Here is an 11,918-nt window from a genome sequence, read left to right on the forward strand (position 1 = left end):
GATTTGTACATTACTTCTATTAAAAAAATCTTATTCCTTTCAGTACTTATGAGCTTCTGAAGTTAAGGTTGTTCTTTTCTGTCTAAGTGCTCTCTGATGACACCTGTCTCGGGAACCGCCCAGTTTAGAAGAAAATCCCCATAGCAAACCTCTTCTAAACTAGGGCGGTTCCCGAGACACGTGTCATCAGAGAGCACTTAGACAGAAAAGAACAACCTTAACTTCAGAAGCTCATAAGTAATGAAAGGATTAAGATTTTTTAATAGAAGTAATTTACAAATCTGTTTAACTTTCTGGAGCCAGTTGATATATATAAAAAAGTTTTTTCCTGGAATACCCCTTTAAGTCCTAGCCATCACAGCCACGCGCTTCACTCCCTGCTCATTGTAATGGTCAAAAAAGTCCAAAGAGAATGTACAGTCGGCACTGCCTATCTTCCTCTGTGGCACAGTCCTGTAAATCAGCTCTGACCAGCCAATATTCATCAATAACTGATTGCTCCCTGGTGCTCAGTGGTAAAAGACGTAGCTCAATGCAATGTACCTTAAAGGGGTACTCCGGTGAAAACCTTTTTTCTTTTAAATCAACTGGTGGCAGAAAGTTAAACATATTTGTAAATTACTTCTATTAAAAAATCTTAATCCTTCCAGTACTTATTAGCTGCTGAATGCTACATAGGAAATTCCTTTCTTTTTGGAACACTGATGACATCACGAGCACAGTGCTCTCTGCTGACATCTCTGTCCATTTTAGCAACCATGCATAGCAGATGTAAGGAAGGGCAGCATGGTGGCTCAGTGGTTAGCACTGCTGCCCTGCAGCACTGGGGACTTGGGTTCAAATCCCACTAAGGACAACAGTAAATAAAGCATTATTATTATTATAATAATGTCAGCAGAGAGAACTGTGCTCGTGATGTCATCAGAGAGCATTCCAAAAAGAAAAGAATTTCCTCTGTAGTATTCAGCAGCTAATAAGTACAGGAAGGATTAAGATTTTTTAATAGAAGTAATTTACAAATATGTTTAACTTTCTGCCACCAGTTGATTTAAAAGAAAAAATGTTTTCACCGGAGTACCCCTTTAAGTAGAAGACCACGGGACTCGCTCCGGATGCAATTAAAATTCTTTATTCCCGCTTGAGGTACATAAGAACGTCGAGAGGGGGAGAAGAGACGGACGACATCCGTTTCGCAGCTCACGCTGCTTCATCCGGTCCCTGCGGGACCGGTGGAAGCAGCGTGAGCTGCGAAACGGACGTTGTCCCGTCTCTTCTCCCCCCTGACGTTCTTATGTACCTCAAGCAGGAATAAAGAATTTTTATTGCATCCAGAGCGAGTCCCGTGGTCTTCTTCTATTTAAGGTTCATTGTAATGATCACTTGTGGTCTGGACACACAACAAAAGTAGGTTCACATGCTTGTGACTAGCAGCGGGTTTCCCGCCACAGGAAATCTGCTGTGTGTTATGCTACCATTCTTTTCAACTGGTCGACTGGCAGTCTGCAAATCTGCCACTATTGTGGCATCTTCACGGACCCATACAAGTGAATGGTAGCATAGTTTTTAGAGGATTTCCTGCAGAGAGAAACCCGCTGTTAGCTACGGGTGTGTGAACTAACCCTAAAGAGTTATTCAAGTGCTACATTTCCTTAAGGGTGCGTTCCCACAGGGCCTATACGCAGCGTATTTGACGCTGTGCAAAATTTACGGCAGTAGTGGGAAATACGCTGCGTATTCCTTGCTCACTATACACACAGGGCTTTCCGGCGGCAGCCTTATGTGTGTAGTAAGTTTTGGAGGCGGGGCCATGTGCCGGCGTGTCTGTGACACGCGGCTCCGCCTCCAAAACTCAGTGCACACATAGGGCTGCCGCAGGAAAGCCCTGTGTGTATAGTGAGCAAGGAATACGCAGCGTATTTCCCGCTGCTGCTGTAAATTTTGCGCAGCGTCAAATACGCTGCGTATACGCCCTGTGGGAACGCACCCTAAAACTTACTTCTTGTGGTAAAAATAAACCAAACTCTTCTGTCCCAATCCCCCAAAGCCCCCATTCTGAAGGCTTCCACTACCTGCTATTCCACTTCTTACCATTTTCCGTGACGTGTTGCGTGTTGTTCCAGCAGAAACTGCTTGTTCAGTCAATCACTGGGTGCAGTGATGACCTTAGCAAGCACACACAAAGTCACAAGTTATTCAGCTCACCTCCGTTAGGAACAATACGATCCAGCGTCATTCGATAAAACTTCACATTTTTATTGAACCATTTAAAATCCCATGATACAGAGCAATGCACACCACCTAACTGTGACCACACCACTGAAGCCAGAGGCATTTTGAGGCGCATGCGCACCATTGATCACTGATCGGGGATCAAAACACGTCCGGCTTCAGTGGTGTGGTCACAGTTAGTGCATTGCTCTGTATCATGGAATTTTAAATGGCTCAATAAAAGTTTGAAGTTTTATTGAGTGACGCTGGATTGTATTTCTTCTTTCTCATGGGCAGTGATGACCTACCTCATCCAGCGATTGGCTAAGTAGGCATTTCCTGCAAGGACAACATGTCTCACAAAGCATTAACGGACCAGGAAACCTTAGAAGGGCAGCCGTGGGGGATCTGGGCAGGTGAGTATGGTTTTTTTTCAAGACAATTTTGCCAGTAGACCCTAACAGGCATACCTCTCCCTATATCAGAGTTTGCCAACCAGGGTGCCTCCATCTGTTGATGTTTTTCTACTGCTGCCAAGCTTGATCGTGGCACAAAGAGAGTCAAAGGGGTTGTTAAGAAGAAAAAAAACACTGATTCCCTGCTGCTGCTAGTGGTGCAGCCCTTCCTGGTCTCCTCTCAACAAAAGGAAGTGCCTGCTCAGTCAATCCATGGCTTAGGCCGGTCACTGCTGTGGTCCGCAGCCTCCATTCACACTACTATCAGTGTTTTCTTTCAGTCAGATCTTATGAGAAGAAAGATTATAAAAACATGCATAATGTTTATGATCTCACTGGATAAACATTGTAAACATAAAAAATAATACCAAATGCCAGAATTTTTGTCATATCATATACAAGGAAAAAATTCAAACATGATCAATTAGTCTGGTCTAAACAAAAAATGATAAAATGTACAGATCACATTGAAAAAAAAAGTGCACAGTTTGGAAACGAAACCCCCCAAAATTAGCAAAATTGCATTTTTTTTCCTCCACAACATTTTTTTTGTTGTTTTTTCGCCATAGATTTTGTGGTAAAATTATTGATGTCATTACAAAGAACAAGGAAAGTATTTCTCCCATAAGGGAGAAGTAAAACACCAATGCGTTTTGATACGTCTTTTTGAAGCCTTGAAAAAGACATATTGAAATGCGTTGGTGTTTTATTGTCATTTTTGTGGTCCATGTTGACATTGTAATGGATTTTTGAATAAAGATGTATAATTTTTAAATTTTCTGAGAGTGCTGGATTCGTCTTCTGATGGGAGAAATACTTTCCTTGGACTAACTGCCACAGAGTGGCTAAGTGTTGTCCTGTGCACCTTGGAAGGAGGAAACATTGAAGCTGGTCTCCTAGATGGGGTGAGCTGTAAAAACCTTTTCTTTTTGTGTTTCTTTTACAAAAAACAGTTGTTCTTGCTATTTTACAGGCTGAAGCTAAACCTAGGTAAGTGTTTCCCAACCTTTTTCGGCTCGGGGCACCCCTCCGAAAAAACATTTTTGGCGGGACACCCGACCGAAGTTGACGAGCAAAAAGAAAAAAAAGGGTGGACATGGGTGACAAAGGGACAGAGGGGTGAATAAGGGGTGGACATGGGTGAAAAGGATGTGGTCAGAATGGTGGTCAATGGAGGGTGAACATGGGTGACAGGAGGGTGGTCATGGGAGACAGGGGTCAGAGGAGTGGACAAGGGGGTAAAAGAGGGGTGGACAGGAGTGACAGAGAGGGGTGGACTGGGGTGACAAAGGGACAGAGGGGTGAACATGGGGGGGTGAACATGGGTGACAGGGATGGACAGGGGGGGTGGACAAGGTGGACATGGATGACAGGAGGGTGGACATGGGTGACAGGGATGGACAGGGATGTGGACAAGGCAGACATGGGTGACAGGGTGGACATGGGTGACGGGAGGGTGGACAAGGCGGACATGGATGACAGGAGGGTGGACATGAGTGACGGGGGGGTGGACATGGGTGACGGGGATGGACAGGGGGGTGGACAAGGCGGACATGGATGACAGGACAGTGGACATGGGTGATGAGGGGTGGACACAGGTGACAGGAGGATGGACATGGGTGATAGGAGGGTGGACATGGGTGACAGGGATGGACAGGGAGGTGGACAAGGCAGATATGGGTGACAGGGATGGACAGGGGGTGGACAAGGCGGACATGCATGACAAGAGGGTGGACATGGGTGATAGGGGGGGAGGGTGGACAAGGGTGAGGGGGGGATGGATATGGGTGACAGGGATGGACAAGGCGGTGGACAAGGCGGACATGGATGACAGTAGGGTGGCCATGAGTGACGGGGGGTGGACATGGGTGACAGGAGGGTGGGCAAGGCAGACATGGATGACAGGAGGGTGGACATGGGTGATGGGGGGTGGACATGGGTGACGAGGATGGACAGAAGGTGGACATGGATGACAGGAGGGTGGACATGGGTGACAGGAGGGTGGACATAGGTGACGGGAGGTGGGGTGGACATGGGTGACAGGGATGGACAGGGAGGTGGATAAGGCGGTTATGGATGACAGGAGGGTGGACATGAGTGACGGGGGTGGACATGGGTGACAGGAGGGTGGACAAGGCGGACATGGATGACAGGAGGGTGGACATGGGTGATGGGGGGGTGGACATGGGTGATGAGGATGGACAGAAGGTGGACATGGATGACAGGAGGGTGGACATGGGTGACAGGAGGGTGGACAGGGGGTGGACAAGGCGGACATGCATGACAAGAGGGTGGACATGGGTGATAGGGGGGGAGGGTGGACAAGGGTGAGGGGGGATGGATATGGGTGACAGGGATGGACAAGGCGGACATGGATGACAGTAGGGTGGACATGAGTGACGGGGAGTGGACATGGGTGACAGGAGGGTGGACAAGGCAGACATGGATGATAGGAGGGTGGACATGGGTGATGGGGGGGGGTGGACATAGGTGACGAGGATGGACAGAAGGTGGACATGGATGACAGGAGGGTGGACATGGGTGACGGGAGGTGGGGTGGACATGGGTGACAGGGATGGACAGGGAGGGGGATAAGGCGGACATGGATGACAGGACAAGAGTGATGGGGGGTAGACAGGGTTGAGAAGGGGTAACAGAGGGGTGGAAATGGTGCAGTACCTTAAGCAAGCCGGCACAGGAATCCGGCGCCGGCATCTTAAAGTTGTAGCAGGGCACCATTTTTGAATCACTGCGTCGCAAGGGGGAGGGGGACGCTGTGTGCGCACACAGGTTTCCCTTCCCCCTCGGGGCGCCTTGAGTCATAGGCGCGCAGGCTGGGGCTGGACATTTAAAAAAAAAATCAAAAATTCATGGCAAAATTCCGCGGGACCCCAGGCAGACAGCTTCCACTACAAAGCCACACATGTCAGAAAAACACACACAAGTAAAAAAAAAAAAAAACTTTATTGAAATAAACCCCTTGTTCACCATTATATATAAATATAAGTACAGTTCGAAGTTCCTCGCTTACTGTCCCCACTGTAGTTTCCACAGCATCCTACACTATTAGCATAGGATGCCATGGAAACAATACAAAGGAGTATGGCCAAAGTCAGATGTCCCTACTACATGCAAAGCACACTACTCTTTTAGCATAATGCATTTTGCATGGCGTAGTTTTATTATACAGATCTGGCAACATTAACCCTTTAATGACAGAGGGTTGTTTTGGTGTTAATGTCGTTACTGCTCAAACATGCACAAATTGTGAGAGCAAATGTGTCTGGATAAAGTCAACGCTCATCGGCGGAGTTCGGAATCACAACAAGCTGCTTTCACTAGGCCTTGTTATTCAGACAAGTTGTATAGTGAACGGGCCAATCATAAAGAAGTTTGTGAAAGAGAGCATGGTGGCCACTGTGGAATTTTAAAGGGCTACTCCGGTGGAAAACAGTTTTTTTTTTATCAACTGGTGCCAGAAAGTTAAACAGATTTATTAATTACTTATTTTAAAAAAATCTTAATCCTTCCTTATCAGTTGCTATATGCTACACACGACATTCTTTTCTTTTTGAATTTCCTGACACAGTGCTCTCTGCTGACACCTCTGTCAATGTCAGGAACTGTCCATAGCAGGATAGGTTTGTTATAGGGATTTGCTCCCGCTTTGGACAGTTCCTGACATGGACAGAGGTGTCAGCAGAGAGCACTGTTTTCAGACAGAAAAGAAATTCAAAAAGAAAAGAACTTCCTGTGGAGCATACAGCAGCTGAGAAGTACTGGATGGAATAAATAAATATAAAGGATAAGTCAGGTATCCAAATACCCAGATATGCAGTGCTCCCAGTCAATATCAATATGGCATATGGTGGGGAGTGACATAAAACATAACTTTTACTAGTTCATCACTAAAACACATGTAATATATTGTGAGTAAATAATTGGGCAAGTGGTTTGCCCTCCAAAATGACGCAAAAAATAGACTCCTGTTAAAGTGAATATTAACGAATTGCATAATCTAAATGCTAGTGTGTATAGTCACTATCTCAGTCTACACGTCTCCAATAATAGCCCGACGTGTTTCTGACAACAGTCAAATGTCTTCCTCAGGGGCATAAGAGGAGACAGTGACTCAATCAATAAGGTTTAGCATATACTAATCAATACTCTGTTAATAGAGCAAAAATGAAATCAAGTCCCAGTCATCGATACAGTAGCGACTTAGGTTGTGTCTGACATAGTTAGATACAGTACAGAAATGAAAAAGTGAGCTGGGAATGCCTCATGTGGTCCATTCTGTAGACCTGTTTGAGTTCCTGTGTCCCCGCTTGTCTCCTCCACAAACCCGCTGTGGCGGGGAGCCGTGCAATTGTGACATCATGGCTCCGTGGGGTGCTTCAGGAAAGATTGCGGGGGGGGGGGGGGTCCCCACGATCAAACATCTTATCCCCAATCCTTTGGATAGGGGATAAGATGTCTAGGGGTGGAGTACCCCTTTAACAGTAGCATATGCATATATTTTGTCAAAAGAAAAGGGTTAAACAATTGCCAGTTTAAGGAGATACTGAATAATCTTGACTGTGAGTACGGCAATCTTGTTTGTCACTCTGAAGTACGGTGGTACGGGAACATGCTCATGAGGTTTTATGAACTGCGGTCAGGCAGTTCATGAAGATGAAGGGAAAACCTGTCAGTGAACTCAATGATAATAGTGGTTGTGTGATTTAGTTTTCATGGTGGACATTACCAAGTACCTCCCAGAGCAGAACATCAAGCTGCAGGGCCCAAACAAGCAATACAGCTCCCTGCTTTCAAATTATTTAAAGCAAAATTAAGACTGTGAAAGTGCAACTGGAAATCAATAGCATTTTTTCATTCTGGAAGGACAAAAGCATTTTACAACAACAGGGATGAATTACTAACCTCTTGGGGACGCAGGGCGTACATGTACACCACCATTCCCGAGTCCTTAAGAACTCAGGGCGTACCTGTACGCCCTGAGTCCCGTTACTGGGGTTAATGCGTTCTCACAAGCGGAGAACACTTCAAACCCTGTTAGTCCCGACTGCTATCAGCAGCCAGGACTCAGGGTTAATGCCGGGTACCGCTGATCAGGTCGATGCCTGGCATTAACCCTTTAGATGCTGCGATCAATCTTGATCGCGGCATCTAAAATGAAAGTAAAAGTGTCTCGGCAGCTCAGCGGAGATGATCAGGACTATTTCGACAAAATTGCGATGTCCCGATCAGCTGAGAGGACGGTGGGAGGGTATTTACCTCCTTTCTCGCTGTCCGATCGGTTCTCTATTGGTCCAAGCCTGCCATGCAGGCTAGAGCAGCAGAGCGCCAATAACACTGATCAATGCTATGGCATAACATTGATCAGTACATGCAATCAGAAGATTCCATGGTATAGCCCCCTAAATAGTAAAAAGTGTAAAATTCCATCGTGGCTAAACAAAATAGTAAAAAGTGTAAAAAAAAAAAAAAAGTTAATAAATGTGAATAAGCCCCTCCCCTAATTAAAGTTTGAACCCCCCCCCCCCATTTTTTCAACAAAATAGTGTAATAGAAAATAAAAATTATCATATTTGGTACCGTGTGCATTTATGTCCAAACTATTAAAATATAAGGGTAGCTAAACTGCAGAGTCGATGGCGTACAAGTAAAAAAATACCAAAGTCCAAAATTGTGTATTTTTGTTCACTTCATATTCAATAAATATATTAATAAAAAGCAATCAAAAAGTCCCATCAAAACTGGTAACAATAAAAATTGCAGACCTCATACAGCCCTGTATGTGGAAAAATAAAGTTATAGGGGTCAGAATGTGACAATTGTAAAAATACTAATTTTGGTGCTTGTATTTATAATTCTTCTTAAGTAGTAAAATAAAATAAAATCTATATAAATTAGGTATCCATGTAACTGTATGGACCTACAGAATAAAGATAAGGTGTCATTTTTACCGAAAAGTGCACTGCATGGAATCAGAAGCTCTAAAAAGTTTTTTTATTTTTTTTATTTCACCCCACAAATAAGTCTTTTTTGTTTTGCCGCATAGTATAATATAAAGTATAAAGTAAGTGATGTCATTACAAAGTACAATTGATGATGCAAAAAACAAGCCCTCATATGGGTCTGTAGGTGCAAAATTGAATGTGTTTTGATTTTTAGAAGGGGAGGAGGAAAAATCTAAAGTGCAAAAATGAAAATTAGTCCTTAAGGTGAAAATGGGGTAAATTTTTCGGTAAATAATTTTGTATGGCTCTCGAATTATCGTATAAATACCCAAATGGCCCTAAGCAGAAAAAAGATTCCCCGCCCCTGTTTTAGGCCATGCTCACAATTAGTATTTTTGCCCTTTTTTTTTTTTTACCGTAAAACACCCATAAAACTTGCATCTCAGCCACTTTTCCTTTGGACAGGATTTTATAAATCTCCCCCTTCAGTCCTTAGTCATGGCTGTGGCTCAATTAAAGCACACATGCATTGTAGGTAAAGCCATGCTTCCAAACAGCCATGTGTTGGGAAAACATGTGCAGAATGTCCTCCTGAAAAAAGAACACAGGCGGACACTCCGCACATTTGAATGTTCCGGCGCGCTAGGACCGCTCGAAAATGCGCTGTCTCATAGACGGCAATGCATTTACGAGCAGAATCTGCATTTCTGCAGCAGAAACATCTGCTGCGGAAATTCAGTTGTGTGCAAAGTGCAGCAGAATCCCATTGAAATCAATCGGACTCTGCTGCAGCTGAATTTCCAAACAGGATTTTCCTGCTGAATTCCGCTCTGAAAGTTGGCCATGTGAACATAGCCTGAGACATCTAGCAAAAACTATGGACATCTGCCCCTTATGCCAGTTCCTACCAACACCACAGACTGATGTCCATATACAATGTGTGTATCAAGTTTCTAATACCAGCTATAGGTTCAAATGGGTGGAGGAAACTTTTTTTTATTTTTATTTATGTGTTGTTCTATTATGTATTATGATTTCTATCTATTCATTTTTTGATTTTTAAACTGACCATAGTAATATCGGTTATTTTATACACATGATGACGTATACCCAATGCTCTGTCCAGATTTAGTGTTGCCAAAATAAAAAGAAAGACGCTATATGCAATTTCACCAATCTGTTCCTGAAAAGAACTGTGTGCACGATCTCATAAAGAAAGATGCGGCTCTCCGGTAGCTCAGCTAGCAGTAGTCAGCCAGGAGGGGGCGCAGTACAAAGGACACGGTAACTATTGTACTACGTGGGCAGGCTTCATATATGCAGTTTTGGGCCACGAAACCAAAGATGCATGAAGACAAGCTAATGGCTTAGTGTCCCAAATTCAAGTGACAGGTTCCCCTTAAGGCTATGGCTACATGTGATGTGTTGCAGATTTTCCACCTTCAATTTTGTTAGGACAATTCGCCGTGTGTGGCCATACACTTAAAGGGGTACTCCTGTGGAAAACTTTTTTTTTTTTTTTTTTTTAAATCAACCTGTGCCAGAAAGTTATACAGATTTGTAAATTACTTCTATTAAAAAATCTTAATCCTGGGGGTGGAGCCTAGCCGCGGACTGAAATGGACGTGTGAGCCGCAGCTCTCCCATCTGCTTAGCTGATTATCGCCTCTAACTACCACGTTACTCACCCGAAATGGTCAAGATCGGCCGTGGAAACCCGGGTGACTCCAGTGACTCCCCCAGACTGGGCAAGAATCAAGCCGACATGGCTAAATTTCTCAAAAAGAAGGGCAGAATATCCCCAGCGCAGCTGCTCAAAATGGCGCCGGACACACACTCACAGCATGGCTTCCAGGAAGATGGTGAGCCTGATAGCGACGCTGAAGCAATGCAGAGCTTTCTGAAATCCTTTAGGAAAAAGGCCCTTGCTCAAACGGTGAAACCGGTGTTGATGGAACTAGCGGAGATAAAGGCGGAGGTACTCACAGTTGAAACCAGAATGGAGGCCCTTGAGACCGCTTGCACAGCGCTATCCTCCTACATAGCTGCAGTGGCCGACCGCATGGAGCTCATGGAAGCGCACCTCAATGCCACATACTCCCTCATTGAGGACCAGGAGAACTGGAGTCGGAGGAAAAATATCAGGTTTAAGGGCATTCTGGAAACATGGGCAGCGGACGCTCTCCCGAAGGTCGCCCGTGACATTTTCTCCGGCTTACTGGGTCAGGACCGCGCCAAGTCTATTGTAATTGAGAGAATTCACCAGGCACTGCGCCCGGAACTGAAGCCCTCCAACCCTCCGAGAGATGTTATTTGTGGCCTTCTCTCCTACGTTGATACCGCTGCCATTTTACAAGCCACACAAGAGAAGAAGTCTATCAACTACGGAGACGCCGACATCGCCTTGTACCAAGATATCGCCCCGACCACCCTCGCCAAGAGGCGCCTGCTGCACCCGTTCCTGGAGCAGCTGAGAAGCATGGGCCTCCAATGCCCCTGGTTGTTCCTGTTTGGACTATCCATATCTCGCGGTAACCGCCGCATCACGGTCAAGACTCTGGCGGACCTAGCCTCGGTGTGGCATACAGCCCATGGAAATACCATCCTGGTTGCCGATTGCAGACCTGAAACCCCTACCCCTGTTACCGAAAATGGATGAATGGAGCCTCGTTTCCCGCACCAAGGCCAGCAAGCGGAAGAACACCCGTCTAAAGGATAACCCACCTCATCGCTAAGGGGCTTGCTTCCCGACCCTCGGCTCTGGCTTCTACACAAGCGTCCCATGTCTCCTCACCGGTGGGACACCTCCGAAGTTTCTGATGGTGTGTTCGTTCCCATCGATGAAGATACCAGGTTTTGCAGTCTTAGCCCTTCAGTTTTCAGTTACTGGTTGCTCCCTAATATAACTACAGTAACTACTCATACTATCCCTAATCCCCTGGATCACCTTTATGCCTTCGGCTGTTTGCCCTTGACACTGTCACCCCCCCCCTGCTTCCCCCCCCCCCCCACCTCAATTGAAATCCCAGCCACTGGGAAGTGCTATGTCACCTTCTCCCCCATCCTCCCCTGCATTGTTGTGGACTGTGGATTGTGACTGTGGCTACACACATTGCTTTCCCCTTTCTGCACCATCCTGCTGTCACCAACCCCCCTCCCCCCCCCCCCCCCCGGACTGCGGAATTAGACCGTGCTCCCTGCGGTTCATGGCCTTTTCATCTACAATGCAGTTACATCCCCCCAAACTCCTGTGCCAGCGACCCAAGGAATAATTCTCATCTGCACGCTGCTT

Source organism: Hyla sarda, chromosome 3 (genome assembly GCF_029499605.1).
Source record: "Hyla sarda isolate aHylSar1 chromosome 3, aHylSar1.hap1, whole genome shotgun sequence".
NCBI classification, from domain to species: Eukaryota; Metazoa; Chordata; class Amphibia; order Anura; family Hylidae; genus Hyla; species Hyla sarda.